Here is a 19729-nt window from a genome sequence, read left to right on the forward strand (position 1 = left end):
GGGTTTATGTGTTGTTATGTGCAGGGCTGGTGCAATATCTGCTGTTTGGCAGTTGAATATCACTGTAATTATTCATTATTTGTGTTACAGTAGCCCCTAGAGGCCTCGCCAGGGCCCCTGTGGGATGGCACGGGGTGGATGCAGCCCTCACCCCATGGCACATGCCCCTCACCCTTACCCCGCACAACTTCACCAGGAGCTCCCACAGCCCCAGGATGCCTTGTCCTGCTCCATTCCAGCTGGAGGACGTGGGGTGACCTTGTGGGCATTGGGTGGCACCCCCTGAGCCAGGACGGGGGCAGCTCCCCAGCCTGAGGGTGGCAGTGGGAGAGGAAAGGACAAAACCCCAGGCCTGGCCCTGCTCCTCCCTCCCTCCCTCCTGCCCATCCTGCAGGGCCTCCCCGCTGCCGTAATAAGGCCTGAAAAGCCTCTGCTTACATTTTTAATTCCATATCTGTGTCTAACTGCTGATGCTAAACTCCGATCCCACAGCTTCTGAGGGCAATGTGATCCACATGTTAATATTTTAAGCCAGCCACTAATATTTTTATGTGGGAAATTGAGATTTTCTACGGTTGCTGGATGAGCAGGCCATTTCTCCACGCTGGAGTAGGAAAACTGTAGCTGGGAAAACATTATTATCCATATTTGTATTTCTCATGGCTGCCATCCCATGCCGGGGGGGATGGCCATGCCCTGACCTGTCACTCGTCCAGCTGCCCTGGTGTCACTGGGATGGCATCAAAGTGCTGTTTTATTTATTTATTCTCTAAGAACGTGGCTGTTTCTCCTCAGAGCCATCTTTAATGCTTTGTATTTTTAAATACCCAAGAGCAGAAACCTATTTATAAAAGTCAGGTTCCTTTTGACGGGCACAAACAGAGAGGATGCTGTGGCCAGGGCTGCTACAAACCTGGGGAAAAATCAAAGTGGAAATAAGGGGAATTCCAAAGACATTTAGCCAAAAAACACAGAGGTATTTCTTTCTCAATCACAATTTTTCAGCTTTTAAAGAAACTAAAGCTGTGAGTGTTCAGTAAACCGGAACTTACAGTGCTGGAAGAGGCAGGAGATGGAGTTGGCTCCTTTGGGACATCCTCCCTCCCGCCACCCACCTTCACCAACCTGCTCCTTGGACATGAGGTGCCGTGACAAAATATTTTGGGATAAAAACTTATGAAAATTCTCTCCGTAGAGTGACCTCTTTCTGCTCCCAAACACTGAAAGTGTTCTGGGCTTTGAGCACATTAGAGATGAAGGTGGACAAATACTGAGGCAGTATCTTTGCAGCAGTTAAATGTGTATTTTGTATGTGTGGGCCTTGAGGAGTGCTGGGGATCCTGCCCCTGGTATGGATTACTGTGAGAGAACCTACCAGGCCCACATCATTGTTTGAGACAAGTCCATGATGCAAATTGGCAGCCAAAGCACTGAGCAGTCAATACAGATTAGAATTAAGTCTCTCCTCTTGTCCACAAGCAGGGGCCCTGCATTGATCCGATCCCAACGCCGGGAACCTGCGCCTTGACCAAAGTGTGGGGAGGAAGAGGGGCCTGGCCCAGCTGGGACGGTGCCACCGCTTCAGCCCCTCCTGGTGCTCGGCCTCAGCACCCACAGGAGCCTCTCCCAGCCGGGCAGGCACTGCTGGTGCCACTTTCTACAAAGAGGCACCTTAAAAACTCCGGGCAGGGGAGCACAGAGGGGCCAACGCTGTGGTTTAACTCAGGTTGAAGATTAAACTCACATCTAAACCTGTCCTGCCCCGGGGCCTCTTCCAGCTATGCCAGAGCTGGCAGAAACACCCACCAGCATTTTCCTGTCTCAGCATTTTCCAAGATGTCCCCACTCACACCCTGCTCTGCCTTTTTCCCCAGCGATCACATCCGTGGGATTTTTGTCTTCACAGAAGGGGGGACGGGGTTTGTTCCTGCAGAACCCCAGCCAGAGGTGCCTGGAGGGTGTCCATGCATTGCTGCCAGCACAGGAAGGGTTTGCAGGAAGGGAATTCATCTTCCTGAGGGACCAGCCCCTACGTGAGCAACGCCCATTCCAGGGGGTCCAAGTCACATCATGCAACTTAGGCTCACCAAAACTGCTTGAATGCTTAAGAATAATGAGTACATTGACAAAAAACAGTTTGTGCCTCATAATTTGTCTCAGAGAATGAAAGGTGATTTTTGTGGGGTCCCTCATTTCCTGTGGGTGCTTTGCCTGGCTCTGATTTCAGCTGTGGTTCAGCATTTACCTCATCCCACAGTGCCAGCAAATGCACCCTGCACCGGGACACCCCGACTGCCCACCCTGCCTTAGGTGCCCCCGAAAATCAAATCAGTCGGTGTTTGGTGTTTGTGGAAGCACAGCTGGGATGTGGCATCAGTCCTGTTTGTTTAGCAGGGAGGTAAAGGGATTGGGCTTAATGATTTCTGTGGAGGATGCGGGGTGTCCTGGAAGGCCGTGATAGCAATTTCCTCGTGCTGCAGAATTACCCCAGAAATGCAAATATCTCTATCAGTCAGGATCCAGAGCAGCAAACCCACAGCTCCGAGTGACCCCCAGCCCTCCTGCTCATAGTCTCGACCTCTGGGGCATTTTCTTCTCCAAATAATTTATTAGATAGAGGCTGCACGAAATAATCTGTCTTTGTTTTTTCCCATTTGCGTTCTCATGCAAATGAATTCCCACGAACTTTTAGTTTCTTTATTTCCCAATTATCATGCAAAACTCATCTCTCTGAACTGTATCTCTTCTTCTCCACTTTTTTCCTTCTCCCTGAGGAAATTCCCTCTGTTATGGCCAAGGGCAAAGCTGTTTCTGCATGGGGCCACGAGCTATTCTCACCCCAGTGGAGTCTGTGGGGTGGGGAGCTGCCAGCCGCTGCTCGCTGAGAAAACAGGGTTAAAAGACTTCCACAAATGTCTGCAAGGGTAGGGGGCTCCATAAGAGCCAGGTCAGGTTCAGCCTAAAAGCAAGATTAAGCTTCAGAGCTGAGCTCAGTGAAACATCAGGACTTAAACCAGGAGGGATGGGGCAGAGCCAAGTTTAACTTACAGACTGAGGTCCTGGGCACCCTGTGGTGTCTTTGCTCTTCCCCAATCAGCATCAGTCTTGTAGCTAACCTGAAACTTGATTTTCTCAGCCCAAATTCGCAGCCAGAGAGACGCATCCCCTTCGTGCAGGTCTGTGTGTGTTATAACATGTGAGCACCACTGAAAGTTTGGGGGTGAAGATGGAAAATACCAAATTCCTGCTCCTTTCCTGGTTCATAAAAGCAATCTGTATTGTGGTTTTTAGCTGGGTTTTTTTTTCCTGTTGCTTGGGGGCTGGAAGCTCCTGGTTTTCATAGAACAACAGAATGGTTTGGGTTGGAAGGGACCCCAAAGATCCTCTCATTCTGACCCCCCGCTTGCCTCTGACTGGGATTATTCCATGCGGAGCAGCAGCCGGGCTGCCCTCCCTGCCCTTCTGCTGGCCAAGTTTTCCCCATTCACCCCCTCTGGGAATAAAGTACCTGGATAGGGCAAGAAAAGGTGGGAAAAGCTCCCGAGCAGCAATACTGTGCATGTAGAGCTGAACCTTGGGAGAGCCCCCGGCAGCAGGGTGGCCTTTGTTCCTCTCCCTCGCCCTGCAGAGCCTCCCCTCTCCCCGCCAGCCTTTGAATTTTTATGCCGGTGCCTTTCTTTGCATTGACCAGAGTTTATCACATATCTCTGGTTGGGATCCTGCCTAGCTTAGCATAAGACAAAAATGGGGGGGGGGGGGGGTGAGGGGGGGAAATCGGCTGAATAATAGGACGGATTTGTAGCAGCTGAGGATTTGCATTCAAATGTTCGCCAGCCTCCTCTGAGCTCGAGTTTTATCATGTCTTTACAGCCAACAGCTTGTTTATGAATAAAAAATGTGGCATGAAACCAGAGGAGTGAGTTGTCTTTGTTTTGTCAAGTGTGCTGAGACAAAATGCTCGCTCCTCACAAGTCTTCACTTCATACAAGTCTGGTGGGACGGGGGCAGCTGGCCACGGGCTGCTACCTGCGCGTTGCCATGGCCGGGGGCACCCGGGCACCCTCCATATGCATGAGCCCCGTGTGGGACCCGCCGAGGCACAGCAGCCCCTGCTTTGACAGGCAGCCACTTTATTAACTCATTAAGCTCATCTTGTTCCTTTAAATGCGGTATAATTACAAATAAAGCTGTCACACTTTGTTTGCAGTTATATAATTTAGCTAAGTGCCGCTGCGACCTGGGCTGCCGGGAGGGGAGGGAGGGGGCAGCCGGGGCTGCCGCAGGGGAAGAGCCGGGAAGTTTGGGGCCGTCCTTAGTGTGACTTTGGCAGGTCTGGGTCGGGGTCTGGATGCCAAGGAAGGATGTGATGGCACCGTCCGCTCTGGTGCTCGGGCACAAGGAGCATCCCTCCATCCCTCCATCCATCCCTCCATCCATCCATCCATCCATCCATCCATCCATCCATCCATCCATCCATCCATCCATCCATCCCTCCATCCCTCCATCCATCCCTCCATCCATCCCTCCATCCATCCCTCCATCCATCCCTCCATCCCTCCCTCCCTCCATCCCTCCATCCATCCATCCATCCATCCATCCATCCATCCATCCATCCATCCATCCATCCATCCCTCCATCCCTCCATCCATCCCTCCATCCATCCCTCCATCCATCCCTTCATCCATCCATCCCTCCTCCCTTGGTGCTGGAGCAGGGAAGCCCCCGGGGCTGCCGTGGCCCTTCACTGGGAATGGTTCCCTCATTTGCAGTTAGCAAAGCGCTGGCTCCGTGTTTCCATGGCATGGGAATGTCCCGGCCTCTCCCCAGACCTGTGCGGGAGGAGCAGCGCCGGGAGCGGGCCGGGATACGCTCCCCACCTCCGGCTCCAGGCGGAATGCAGAGCAGGGCTGGAGCATCATTGGTAGTCAGGGCACAGCTCCGGGAGCGCCGCGGGCTGGGAAGCGGAGCGGGAGAGGGGAGGAGAGCGGAGGAGGCGATGGCATTCAGGGAGCGGGGAGAGACGGGCAGGAAAACTTGCAAGGGAAATGCTGCTGCGAGCCCCCTGTCTGCTTTCGGCGGGGGAGGCATGAAAGGCATCTGCCGCTTCCCAAGGTTGGGAAAACACTGCTTGGAATGGGAATGGGGGCTTAGTGACGGGGTGGGGGTGATGCACAGCGGGGACCTGGAGGAGCTGGCAGAGCTGGTGGAGGATGTATCCCACTGGAAAGCAGCTGGGTTGTTGAAGAAAAGACTTTTTTGTGTTATTTCTCTCCTTTTTGGAGTGACAGGAGGAAAGGATAAATGTTATACAGGTGAGAATAAGCAAAATTATGCAAAGAGGCTTTTGAACACCTGACTGGGATGCAGGCTGCTTTCCGTGTTGGAAAAGGAGACCTCCTTCAGCCACAGTCCTGGCACAAGCCTCTTCCACTGGCTTGGCTTTTGTGTCTGTTCACCAAAATGCATTTGGAAAGGGGGACAGTATTACACTGGGTAGGGAAAAACAGAGGGCTCAGCTTTGGGAGAGATTCCAGCCACAAACACTTAGGCAAGGTTGATAGAAGATGCATTCACGTGAAAACATCCCTGACTCCTCTGCTCAGAACAGACCTTCCCAGGCCCTGTGGAAGGAGCAGAAATCTCCTGTCTGCTCGTGGAGATGGCAGGGAAGGTCTGGCCCAGCACTGTGGTGTCCCCAGGAGCTGGGCTCTGCCTCCCCTGGAGCTGCAGGATGAGGCTCTGCATCCACAAAAATGCAGGCTGGTATCTCCCCAAGGGCTGAACAAATCAGCACCTGATAAAGGTCCCAAATGCCTTTGGGCCTGCTGGATAATCCTCCTCTGCTGGCATTAAAATTTGATGGGATGGTCCTGCTGGCTGATTTGTTCCTGCAAGGAAGAGCCCCTTTGGAGCTGGAGTGGGGTCTACAGTCCTGGGGTGCCCACTTGGGATGGAGCCCAACAGGGAATGTGGCACCGGCTGGCAGGGAAAGAGGGACACAGAAAGTGCCACCGAGGGACAGGGAGTGTGGCACAGCCCCGGGCAGGAGCCAGCCCTGGCACAGCTGCCGTTCCTTGGGCGTGGCTTGGGCAAAACCTGCCCTCATCCCGGTGGGAGCAGCGAGGTCCTGCTCCGGCTGGGACACGTCCTGGGGACAGGGATGGCGTTTGTCACACGGCACACGCTGCTGCACAGAGCGGCTCCTGTCAGAGCCCTCCCAGGGAAACAATGGGCTGCGAGTCATTCTCCTGCTTTCTGCAGAAACTCCTCTAAGGCCGTGTCCTAGATTTAGCTCAGGTTCTGATAAGGCTGAGAGAGATAAGTCCCAGATTGTACTGCTGTGCCCAACAGACTGGTTACATCGTGCTTGATGACACTTCAGCCCCGTTGTCATGACCCCATATAATCCGGCATCCTGGACCATCTGACACACATTTACACTTAACATTTTGTTAGAGACTCTATAAATGAGATCTCTTTGACCTTCAATCCTTGGCTAATTGCTAGTTTCATGTACAAGACCAGCCTAATTTTATGTGATAATTACCTGGAAGTGGCAATACATATGGCATTGCATGTTTGAAATGTCAGAACTGGAAAAATATCAAGTGGCTGGAGTCTTAGGCAAATGGAGGGAGTGGAAGGGTCAGAACAATGTACTTTACTGCTCAGCTGATGGAGGAAGACCATATATCACTGCAATCCCCAGTAAATAGGATACATCCGTAATAAATCCTGTGCATAATGTTTGTTGAAGGGGTTTGTACGGGCAGAGGGATGCTGAGGCTGTCGTAAAACAAAGAGAGGTGTTGAATTTGCAAGCATTTAAGTCATTCCCCCAACTTCTTTCTTTTCACCAAGGAATCCCCACTCGGGATTATTTTCAAATAGTCCTGAATTTCTCACACCCTGTCAGTACAAATCTGATCACCTCCCAGCTGGTAAGGGGCCAGAAGCCGCAGCAAGCCAGAGCTGAGGAGACATTTGGGGGGTGTTTGAGAGAAGTTTTTGACATTTTGGGCAGTCCCAAGGGGAAAAAAGACCTTTTTGCTGCAGGTGAGTGGGTGCCAGGGGGGTTTGCCTGGCTGAGCAGTGCCTGCTGAGGAGGGGATGGGATGGTGGGGAGCAGCAGCATCCCAAAAACATCCAACCCTCAGAAGGACCCACCTGGAGCAGCAGCAGTGTCCCAGGTCCTCCCTGGCTGCTGCTCCACCTTGCTGGAAATGTGATTATTCCTCTTGTTTGCTTACCGGGGCGTAACCACCAAACAATGTCGTGTCCCTTATTTGGGTTTAATTAATTGCTTGATAAGATTACCATTAATGACAATAAATTAAAATCACTTCAGTAATTATTTCACTGTAAACATTATTGACAATGCTTCCTAAATACTGTAAACTCTGATTTAAAGCCCTGGTTAGGAGTCCTGGGTCGTGGGATCACTGTAATTAGAGGGGGACTGGGATTGGATTATTGAGCACATGCTCACGGAGGGGCAGGTTGTGTGTCCACATATATAAATATATACATATATATTTGTATGTGCGTGTGTTTTGTTGACATTTTCAGCCTATCAGCTTTCTGATTCTGCTTTAAATGTCTCAGTGGTCCTCTTCTTTTACTAAAATCTTGAAAAATGCATTTTCAGGTTCTCAGATGTCCCCTCTGACTGCCGTCGTCTGAAATTTCACAGCCCGTTTTTAGGCATTGATCCTGGTTTTTCCCCAAGGGGGTCTGTGCTGGTCCTGCTCCATGTCCAGGCTGGGGACAGGGATTTTAACATCCCTGAATTCCAGAAAAGGTGAGGGGATGCAGCTCCATCAGTGCTTCCCCTCTGTGTCTGTCTTGGAAAATTTACAACTCCTGGAGTCGTGGAAAAAGTACAGCCATAAATCCTTCTGTCCGTGCCATGGCGTCGTTCTGGGATGGCCTTTGGGGACAAAGGGAGGGGTTTGGGTTGTGACACTGTTCCCAAAGCTCTGCACTCCTGGATGAGTGTTGGACTCTTTTGGGGCATCCCAAAAGAATGGGATTTGGGCTGCAGCATCGTTGCCCATCCCTTTTCCATCCTCTACCCCACCTTGGGCAGTCTGTGATACAAATAGTGAAAATACTCGCTGGAAAGGGGCTTCAAACCCTGGGGTTTAATTATAGCCCTCAAACGATGGGGTGGGTTTGCAATTAGAGGCAGAGCTAATTGTTTGTCCCCACCCTGTGCAGAGAATGTTTGTAGGAGCTGGGAATGGACACTGCCCCCCACAATCCCTTCTGCCGGCACCTCGTGCTTCCTGCTCTGCCAACAAATCCCAGTTTGAGACAAACAACAAAATCCAGGGAATTCACAGCACATCTTCTCCTTGTGGTGTCTCAACCCCAGCCTCTGTTTTCTCCAGTTTAGAAGCTAATCCTTTTAAAACATGTAAATTGGGAAGCAGATCCAGTGTCAGCCCAGACCACGTCTCCTCCCCAGGTGTTTGTTGGGACTAAGCCCTGCACTTCTCCATCCTTCTACACAAACTGATAAGCAGTTGTTTATCAGATGGTAGAATGGTAAACAGTAGAGTAAACAGGTTGGTGATAATTTCAGTGCAAAATGTTTGGGAGAACAAGAGGTGTTTGAACTTCAGCCTCCTGTGATCACCTCGGCCGTGTGTGGCCATCCCCAGGTCGCAGACAAATCCCGTATTTCTTTCCATCATTCCCTGGGATGGGTGGCCTTGGGGGCTGTCCTGGCAGCCCACTGGCGATCCCTGGGTGGCAAAGGCAGGGCCATGAAGGACCCAGGGAAATGCCATTGCCAGGCACTGTCTTATTTTTGTTTGCTTGTAAATTGGCAGAGAGTGGCTTATGTGGGAAGGGCCCTGCGCTCACCTTCCCCACCGGCACTTCCCGAAGGTCTGGCAATGTCAGTGATATCCCAGGGGATCTGCAGGGCAATGTGGGCCACGTGCTGGCAGTGGGGCTGGCTGCGGGCTGTGTTATGGGCTGCCTTTGCCATGAAGTGCTGCACGCTGCTGACTCCGGTGTTCCTCCCTTGGAGCTTCATCCCTGGCTCCCGGCTGCAGGGATCCACAGCCGTCCCTGCCGCTGACGTGGAAGCAGCAGGATCTCACCCCACAGCACTTTGCCGTGTTCCTGTGCAGCTCCAGGTGTCACTGGGCAAATCTGTTTGGCAGAGAGCGGAGCTGAGCTGTGCAGAGCAGCCCCGGGCTCCGTGTGGACCCCGGGAAGGCGCTGACCCACATTCCCGGATCCAATCGCTGCTCCACACTCGTCCTGCTGCAAGGGACAGGGACTTGTCACACCTGCCTGCCCTGAGGGCTGTGCACAGCCAGGAGCCAGCTCAGTGGCTGGACATGGATTTGGGATGGACTCTCGGGGAGTTTTGCCAAGCTTGGACATGTGGAAACCTCCCCCGGAGCCCACTCGGGGCTCTCCACAGGGAGGAGCTGGTTTATACTGGGGCAGCAGTGCCCTGCTTCTCCCTGCAGGCCCATGGAGACAAGGCACAGCCCCTGGCAGTGGTCAGTGCTGGTCAGGACCAGAACCCTTTCCTTCATGCAGCTGGAATGGTCACTGCAGTGCATGGGACGTGTTGGGCTTGAACCCCACAACCCAGGTGTGAAAAGTGATGGTTCAGCTTCTGTCCCAAAGGCCAGGGACCCCTAACACAGACCTACCTGCCAGGAGGTGCCGAGCATCCCTGCAGCCACAAATTCTGGGCTTTGCATTTTGGGCAGCCCCAGCTCATTCTGCATTCACAGAACCACAGAATCCTTAAGGTTGGAAAAGACTTCCAAGATGGCCACACCCAACCTTTGACCACAAACCCTCTCAACCACATCACAAAGTGCCACATCTACGTGATTTTCGAACACTTCCAGGCTGCATTTCCTGTCCTGGCTGCCCAGTGCTGGGGTGGGCTGGCAGTGGGGTGGGAGCCCAGCATTCCCAGTGTGTCCAGCACAGCTGGCAGGGGAGCTCCCAGATGCTGCCTCCTGTGTTATCCCTAAAACGTGCATCGTATTTTGTGCTGACTTAATACAACATGGATAGTTTTACTTTCCTAGTAGCTGGCAACCCTTAATCAATGTTAATTGGCTCTAATTAGCATATGTTAATTAATGATATTTACTACAAATTAAAGGTATGAGTGCTCCCAGGGGGTTTCCTGTTCATCCAATTAGTGCCAATTAGTTGCAATTAACACGTGTAAATGAGATGCCATTGAACCCAAAACAAACAGCACAGAGTGTGCTGTACTCGCTGGCAGTTGAACTTGAGCGAGGGGAGGGGAGAGGGGCTGCAGAGGGCCCTTAAATACCTGCAAGGTCTCTAACATCTATTTAAGCTCTCTCATCATGGCTCCTTATGTCTCTCACTCCGGGGGTAGCAAGTTGGAGGGAAGTCGATGTGGATAAAAGCCCTTGGCAGAGTAAAGGGGACGTGGTGAAGTGTCCTGTGGGGCTGGGACAAGGACACGGCGCTGGTTTAGGGAAACTCCCAGCTGTGTGTTTGCACCTTGCACTGGGCAGGGGGATGTGCAGCCCCAAAACCGAGGGTGGAGGGACCCCACAGATGCTCCAGTGCAGCTGCAGCACCAGAGAAGCCCACAGCTGTCCCACAGGTCCCCCATGATCTCAACCAGCTCCCCAAACTCCCCTTGTTCCTGTTTCCCAGACACACCTCAGCTCCATCACCCACAGTGGCACTTTCAGCACTGCTCTGCTCGTTTTTTTGGCCTGGAGGGAAGCACATCCACAAAAGTTTCCTGCCCTGGGCCTCAACTGCACAGGCAGCCTGGCAGGAGGCAGAACAAATTGTCATAATTGTGTTTAATTAAAAAGCATAAATGGATTATCTTCAGGTAAGGATGATTTATTTAACTAATCAGTCTGATCACGGGGAATGTGCAGTCTGGAGATGGAAATCACTGCGGGGAAATGGGTAATTCCTTCTCCTATCAGTCCCAAAATGTGGCAGGGTTTCAGCACAAAATCCATCCTGGAGAGAGGGGCCAAGCTGGAAACTCCATCCCCAGGGATTTCTGAGCATCCTCTCACCCAGGGCTCTTGCACTGGAGTTTTTCTGTTCCTTTTATTTTGTGTTTTCAGATGAAAACAGCTGCCTGGTCCCCTTTTTGCAGAGTTTGTGCCACATCCCGTGGGCTCGGTACTGGGTTCTGTGGACACACCACCCCTCGATCTGCAAACCCCACGGGCTGGGGAGGGTAACCCCGGCTGGAACAGAGCTGGCAGTGCCACTCCAGCCGTCCCTGCGGCGTGGGGGACACAGTTGGGACACTGAGCCCAGGGCCAGGCACTATAAACACCAAACGAGGATAATTAATTGACCATCTGCTTGAAAAGCCAAGAATAAGGTGGCACTGAGATGTGACTGCCATGTCAGGAGCCTCCAGAACACCCCCCCAAGCTGAGTGCTTTGGGTACTGGTGCCTCACTCAGACATCCTGAGCTGCCCCTTGGATTTCTGTGAGTGCTCTTTGGTTTTGGGAGGTGAGGGTGATCCATAGGAGGTTGCAGAGCCTGGAGCTGGGGGTTTGTCAAGGATTAAAACCTGAGGGAAGGTGCCAAGCAGCCCCTGCTCATCCACAGAAGTGTCCTTGCAGCCCCCAGTCCTCACCTAAGCACAGACCCACTCCCTTGTTGTGGCTGTGTGTTTGGGGAATTATTTGAAGCCATCACAACATGAGCTGGGAAATAAGGCACCTGTGGTGTTTTCTGTTATTCCTAAGAAAATTCTCCTTGTGTTTAATAGGTGATGTTTAATAAAAATGAAAATGAGCTTATCCTGAGCAGGCATGCACGCCAAAAGCTGGCATTTAAATTAGAAATTATGATTTAATAACTTGTCAAGAAACTCACCAATGTAACAGCGTGATAATTATTGAAAAGAGGTTTCATAAATACTGGAATGCCGTGATCCAGGGTGAGAACCGAGCTGGGGAACGCCTGGTGAGCTCTGCCCAGGACTGGGGCTGGGCTGCAGCCCCCTGGCCCTCACCAGGAGAAGGCTCTTGGTGAAGCCCTCACAACAAAAATTAGGAAAAATAAAAAATTCCAAATGGCCTTGGGAGGTCAGGATGGCTCCTTTGCACCCCCAGAGCCTCCTCTGCAGCCTGGACTGGTTTGCCGGGAAAATTCTCTTTGGTGAGGCCTTATTGTTTGAATCATGGCCCATCTCCTAATTTAAGCAAAATGTTCACTTAAGGACTTCTTAATATATCTTTTAAATTACAGTCCTGACTTCCTGTTGGTCGATTGTGGCTCTCGGTTGGAAGGCCATTATTTCTGCCATGATTTACAAAGCAGTTCAGGCGAAATCTGTGTCGTAAATATTGAAGTATTGTAATAGATAATTCCACGGATTTGGATGTGACAGACCCCCTGGCACAAGGCTGGGTTGGCAGGAAGGAGTGAAAAACCCAGGCAAAAGCAACTGGCAGGCTCAGGTTTGGGGTTCTGGTTCAGCCCCACATCCCAGTGGTTCCCAGTTCCTTGCTCATCCCTCTCCTTTTTTCCTTACAACTCCCACCCTGGAGGAAACTCTTGGGGATGAGAAGAGAGAGGGAAGGAAAAATAACAAACTATGAAAGTGATGGGGAAAGATTGCTCTCCTGTTTCCTCTAAACCAATAAAATGTCAAGGAAAAACTTTCACTCAGATTTTTCCAGTATTTTTCAGTGGCATGTATGTTTCCTTGGAGAAATTTCAGGTCATTCTGTGACTAAATAGTGAGTCTGCTTATTATTCTGCCTGGTGCTCCAGGACTTCTGGTTTTTATTATTTTTTTAAGTGAAAACAACTTGAGAGAGAGAGAGAGAGAGGAAATCTCTTTGACACTAAAACCAAATAGCCACATTTGGGAGAAATTGGAACGGCCTGGGAAAAAAACCAAACCTCTTAGTTGGTCATTTTGAATTGTAAAATGACCGATACCAACCTTCATCATTCCGAAGTGGTGCTGTGGGCCAGAGGCCGCTCTGCCTGGTGGCTCCTGCCGGGATGGGCTTGTGGCACTTCCCACCCCCGGTGTCACCCCCTTCATCCCAAGAAACGCCGGCAGTTTGTCGCCGGCTGCGGCCGGGCTGCCGCATCTCTCACCTCCCGTGCTCGGCAAACGCGGGGCTCGGGGAGAGGTTAAATTCAGGTCAGCCCTGGGCGCTCGCACGTCCCCGGGAGCATCCCTTGGGAAGCCGCGGGGATGCCGCGCCCGCCGGCTCCGCAGTCAAGGTGAGAGGGGCGGGCACGGGCCCCGGGCCGGGAATGTTCCCAGATCCCCCCGAGCTTCCTGCGCCGGCCCCTCCAAACAAACAGAGCCCGTGGAGAGAGATGGATGGTAAACAACTGCGCCTTTGAAGGGTGACAATGGAATAAATCACCCCGGTGCTCTGCCGGCGCTCGGGATAGCGCCCTTATCCCAAAGAACTCTCGGGAACGCCTCCCGTCCTGCCAGGGCAGGGGGTGGGGGCTGCCCTGGGGGGCTGCATGCGGGGCTGTTCCCTCCTACAGGGCACAGGGTTGTGCTGATGGTCACCTTTGGCCAGTGGCCACCTGTGTGTGACACCCACTGAGCTCCCCCAAACTCCTCCTTGGCTCCCCAGCCCGGAGCCCCCAGGGCAGAGACACCCGCGGGCAGCCTTCCCTGGAATTCAAGAAATCTGGGATCAGGGTTGTAGCCCCATCCAAGGAGTTATCCGAGGATGGGGTGGATTTCTCCTCCTGGCTTTGGCCCTCTCTGCTGGGCCGTGTGGTCCTTCCCCAGCCCCAAAGCTCCAGTGGGTTCCAGGCTCCTACTTTGCAGCATCACAGAATATCCTGAGCCGGAAGGGATCCATGGGGACAATCGAATCCAACTCCCAGTATTTGCTTCAGGATGGCGGGGTTGGTTGGATTTGCCCCTGTAAATTCACAGCCCAAGGCTGGGATGGTTTCAGCTGGCAACGGGCACAGCCCTTTGTTTTCAATAAACCCACAGGAAATGGAGCTGCCCGCCCTGCTGCTCCGGGTACGGGATTCCCAACTTTTCTCTAGACCTGGGTGGGGACAGGAGGATGGAGAAGCACATGAGGAGGAGGAGGAGAGGCATGGTGGGGCACAGGCTTCAACGAGGACTTCCCAGCCCCTGGGCATAAAGTTCAGCAGGTGCTTAAAAGCTTGGTCCTGGGCCATAGAAATTGGATGTTTTTCCATTGACCTTAAAAACAGGGATCTGGCCACTGACTCCTGTGGGTTTAGGGCCAGGGGGCTCCATGCCTTGCACGGTCTTTCCCATAACAAAGGAGAAGGCAAAGAAAAGGAAGGGAAGGGAGACAAAATGTGGAAAGAAATGAGGAATGGTGAGATGAAGTTGTGCTCATTCAGCTCTCTCGGATGCCCAGATCTCTGTCATTAATATTAAGCAATGCCTGACAATACCACTCTGCATTTTCCAAAAGAATAACTATCAGCCTGGTAAACAAACCTGGGGACGCACAAAATTCCGCAGGATGTCTCATCTACAGAGGCTTTATGATAAATGTAACAAGGCAACAGCCAGGAAAAAAAAATTATTAAAAAAAAAAATTAAAATGTAGAGAATTGACATTTGGAATTGAGCTGGGATGTGCGCCGGGAACGCCGGAGTCTTATCGACAAGGGGGGGCACCTGCAGCCCTTTCCTAAACCCCAACCATCCAGGCTCATTTATATGCAGTTATTCACGTGTGCAGTAAATTCCAATTATGTTTACAGATGTCTGCTTAACATTTATGGAAAAGGAACCTCAGCATGGCTGAAATATCCTTATAAGGGTTTGGACCGGGCTCTCTTTTTTTTTCTTTTTCTTTTTTTTTTTTTTTTTACCGTCACCAATTTAATTATATTTTGCAGATTTATAAAAAAAAATAAATTCCAGCTGAGCTCTCTGATAGAAGGTTTAACATCTAATGCATATATTTCGTTGTATGACCATTTCAGAGTTGTTCTAGCTGTAATTTTTTTTGTTTCCATATTAACTCAGGAGTTTTGTTGGTTTTTTAGATGCACAAAAAAAGCAGCAACGCATCAGGGCAGTGAAAGATGAGCAGGTCTTCATGTGGCTTCCTGCTGTAGGTTATTTTTATTCTTTATCTTGGAATTTCTTCCCTGCCCAGGGACCCTTTCAGCTGGGCAGGTCCCACACTGAGCACTCCCCTCCAAAGGTGCAGTTCCCAGTTCTAGTGGTAATGTGCATTTCCTGATTCTCACAGTAATAGGAAAAATGTGAATTTTCAAGTTACAGGGGATTTTCCCCCTTTCCTGCCCTGGGTCTGGGCTCTGGGGGTGATGGCTCTGGGAGGACCTGCCTGGCTCAGCCTCACACCCTTCCCTGGCATGAGCTGGACCTTACAGGGGGATTCCCAAGGAAAAGGGTGTTTTCTGCTAATTCCAGAATTCTAAAACTGTTCTTTCCAAATGCTTTTCCTCCTCTTTCTCCCTAAATTCCAAACACTCATGGATTATTACAGCTTGTGAGTAGCAGCCTGGTTCCACAGATGTGTCCATCTGGGGACAATGTGCGTCCAGATGGGCACCAAGCACTGGCACAGCCCTGGGGTGTCCAAGGCAGGGGTTTCCACAAAAAACTGAAGGGTCTGGCTGCTTTATTGGTGCCCACCTCCACCTGCTTCTCCTCTGGAAGGGTGCACAGTCTCCTCCCAGGGCCCTGCAGCAATGTAGGACTCATCCCAGATCCCACCCTGGTGTCCTGGATGGCATCAGGGCCCCAAACACAGCTGTCCCTGTGCAGTGTTTAAGCATTGCCACAGGCAAAAGCTTTTCCATGGCCGTTTTTAAAGCTGAGCAAGTCAGTATCTGTGGTGTGGAAGTGCTTGAATTCAAACAGGGAATGAGGACAGCGAGGTGCTTGGAAATGGCATTTCCCTCCCATGTGAATCCTCAGCCCTGAGGAATATTAATGGGGGTTTGAAAAGCCACGGTAGGAAATGGCCTTTGCAGAGCACGCCAGGCCCTACAGCATCCCTCAGACACAGCCCTAAAGTATCCCTCAGACACAGCCCTAAAGTATCCCTCAGACACAGCCCTAAAGCATCCCTCAGACACCAGAGTGACCCCACAGCACCTGAGGGCTCTGCCCTCTGCCTCTGCTTGTCCTGGCTGTGGGGGGAGGTGGGCAAGGGAGCCTTTCCCTGTGCTTCCCGGGGCAGGGACACAATCTCCTGCAGGTATGCAGGAAAGATTTGTTTTGAATAGACACCTTACTGATTTTGTGTGAGGGAAGAGCAGGGATTGTGCACAGAGCCCGGAGCTGCTCCCGCTGCACCTTGCCTTGTGCACAGACACCACGGGCACAGAGCTGCCAGGAGAGCCACAAAGGGAAAGGAAACACTTCCCTCCGTGAGCTCTGGAGCAACTTCTTTGGTTTTACAAGAGAAGCGAGAACAGGGACACAACCTTTGGTGTGTGTTTAGTTTGGGGAGTGTGCAGGTGATCCATGACTCGGAGATCCACCAGGGGCTCCCTCAAAGGCCAGGCTGGGATGAGGACAAACGCCCATCACAGAGGTTAAGGGACCCTTTGGGATGTCCCAGTGCTCCCGAAGGATGTCAGGCCACATCCAAGGGCAGCAGGGTTTGGTATCTGGGGTGCTGTGTGGAGGGCTGTATGTCCCTGTGAGCTTGGCACAGCAGGAGTTACTGAGGGATTGCAGAGAGGGTGAGCAGGAGGTGATGCTGCGGGGAGAGAAACTTATTTGATCTGAGGGTGTATGTGGAATAAATACACCGGATTCTAAAAATGAGTTTTGTTTATTAGCACACCCTTAAGGAAATAAATCGTACATCATTAGGAGCGACATCTCCTCAGCAGCCAGCGCCGTTATTATTAATGCATTTATCTAATAACCATGCGAGTTTCTTTCAGCCATTTATTCTGCAATCTTAGAGCCTTTACAAATATTGACTAATTACAGCCATGTAGATTTTATTTCAATGCCTGAAAAGCCACATTGGCAGGGAATTCTGCAGACTCACAGTTTCTGAGCCTGAAGTTTCTGCTCTCATATGTAGGCGACATCACTACCACAGACATCCCAGCTCCTGCAGCTGCTTGTTCTCAGTGGGGATGGTGAAATTTCACAGGCAGGAGGAAGGAACTTGGTGAATCTGCTCACCAGGGTCTGGGGAAACAAGGTTTGCTTGTTTGCAAGGGAAAATCTCCGGTGCCTTCACGGTGATGCTGATTTGGGGGTGGATGCCTTGGCCTCTCCGGAGGCACCTCCACCTGTGGGTAGAGAGAGAGGAGGGGAGCACCGTGGGGCTGGGCTGGCATGGAGCTCCTGGGCCCCAGAGCTCAGTGACACACTCTGAAGAGCCACAGGAATGCCAAGGAAGGATTTTATTAGAATAATATTTGTTTTTTAAAGTGCTTCTGAGCATGGAGGGCTGGTCCTTGGTAGTGCCAGCGCGACTCTGCCCTGCGTGGGGACTTGCCCTGGGGCACAGCAGGGACAGCAGGATCCTCATGGGGATGGAGCTCAACCCCTGGAAAAATTAGCTGGAACTAGTGAAATTTCACATTCTAGACCAAAATGATCTGATTTTTCTCATCCTGAACACAGCATACTGATGTATCTCAGGGTAATGGGATTGTGGCTGTGCATGCCACGTCCTCGCCGTGGCGTTGAGATGAGCTGTGCGTGCGTCAGCCACGGTTGGAGCATCACTCAGGGATGAGGGGAAGGAAACAGAGGCTTTAAATGTGCGTGGGGAGGCACCCAGGAGTCAGGGACTTTGCTGGGCTCGAGCTGCACTAACCCAGCTGCCCAGACTGGTGTGTGGGGAGAAGGAAGGGCAGGCTGGCCAGAGCCTCCGCAGCCTCTCAGAACCTTTAAAATAGAAAATCATATAAATAGGATGTGATCTAGTGGCATAGCAAATGACAGAATCTATAGATAGAAGATTAGTCAGGACTAAGCTGACGGATACAAACAGAGCCAGGAGCTCTGGATTCACCGTCACACCTGCGAGGGGAGTCTGTGGTGCTGTGGTACCTGGCCCAGGTGATGCTGAACCGAGCTCTGCCCCTGCGACTGCATTTTTCTGGCATAGTCCTGTTTGTCTGGATTTCAGTTATTTTTCCCAAATGCTCTGCGTGACAGTGATGTCAGCACCAAAAACTGACATTCTGCTGATGACAAACACCCGTCTGTGTTGAGAATCCTCTTCTGCAGCTACTTGAGAAGGACACATAAGGCAGCAGCCCTTTCTTCATACGGATACAGAAGCCAGTGGCAGTGTTGGGCAGAGAAGCCCGTGTGGTTACTCCTTTCCCAGCAGGAACAGCTGCTCCTGGTGGGAAGGGAGGCACTGTCCACTCTCAGAAAGAGGAGAAACAAGGAATTTGGCCCGAGTCACGCAGCAGGTCAGTGGCAGGAGCAGAGGGGAAGGTCTGGGCTCCCACTTCCCTCCGACACTGCCAATGAGCCGCTGCCTCCGCGCAGGATCCGTCTGCGTGTCAGAGAGGGGAGATTGACTCTCACTCCCAGGGAAGTTCAGCCACTGTGAAATTAGTAAATTACACAGGCCCACAGAACTTAGAAAAACAATATAATCCTGGGGGTACTGAAATAATTAATTTCCTAATCAAGTACACCTTGCTTTTTTAAATTCGCAAATAGCACTCTGGTCTGATTCCCCATTTCAGCCACCCCAAGGAAGGAATATTTTGGGCAGCAAAGCCAGAGGGGCCCGAGGCAGGGCTGAGTCCCCCCCCTGCCACCCCAGGGGCTCCGGGGCACCGGGAAGAAGCGGCCTGAGCACTGCAGTGACCTCAGCGAGGGCTGGGAGATGCTTTTGTGGGAGGCTTTGCTGTGCTCTGGATCCAGCCCACGACCTGGGAGGGAAGAGCCGGAGCCGCAGGGCTCCCGCAGAGGTTTTGTGCTGGGTTGTCTCCTGCTCTCGCTGCACCCTTGTTTGCTTTAAATCACTTCAAATGCGGAGGCTGTCAGACAAGACAATTAACATGGGGAAGGGGGAAAGTATTACCATCCATTATTTGCCATAACATGAATTTAAGCCAGGAAGTCAAATGATAAAATATGTGGTGAAAAGTGTTGGTGGTGGGAGTGCCTAAATGAGTAATAGCCCTGGGCTTCTGAGCCTTGAACTTAACGTGCTAAGTAAATCCCCGAGGTCAAAAAGTATGAAAATTGTTGCAGCTTGGGGAGATATATTTTAACTTTGGAAAAGGTCCGTGTAGATCCGCTGCCGGGGTCGGGGAGGCAGATGCTGAGCGGCTGCAGCTCCGGGACTTGGACCGATAGTCGGGGGATGGGTGCTTGTTTTGGGGCAAAAAAATAAAAAAGAAATAATAAAATAAAATCAGGCGAGGAGGTTGTGAGGGGCGCGTTTTGGCCGGGCGGGATGAGGCGAGAGCGCTTTGTGCCGCCGGGAGCTGCTCGGGCTGGTCCCCAGCGCCGCAGCTCCGCCGGGAGAAGCGGTGGGAACGGCGGCTGCGACCCCCCGGGATCCCGGCGGAACGGGCCGGGCCGGAGCGGGGCCAGCGGGGCCGGGATCCCGCTCCGCTCCGCCGCGCTCCAACTCTTCCCCTTTAAAACTCCTTCTGCCGCTCGCGCTGACCATGTGGCTGGATTTATGGAGAGAGATGTTTTAGCAGAATCCCCCCGAGTCTCCCATCAGCCCTAAATCCCCAGCCCGCGCTCCCCGGGA

This window comes from Aphelocoma coerulescens, chromosome 19 (assembly GCF_041296385.1).
Source record: "Aphelocoma coerulescens isolate FSJ_1873_10779 chromosome 19, UR_Acoe_1.0, whole genome shotgun sequence".
In the NCBI taxonomy this organism is placed as follows: Eukaryota; Metazoa; Chordata; class Aves; order Passeriformes; family Corvidae; genus Aphelocoma; species Aphelocoma coerulescens.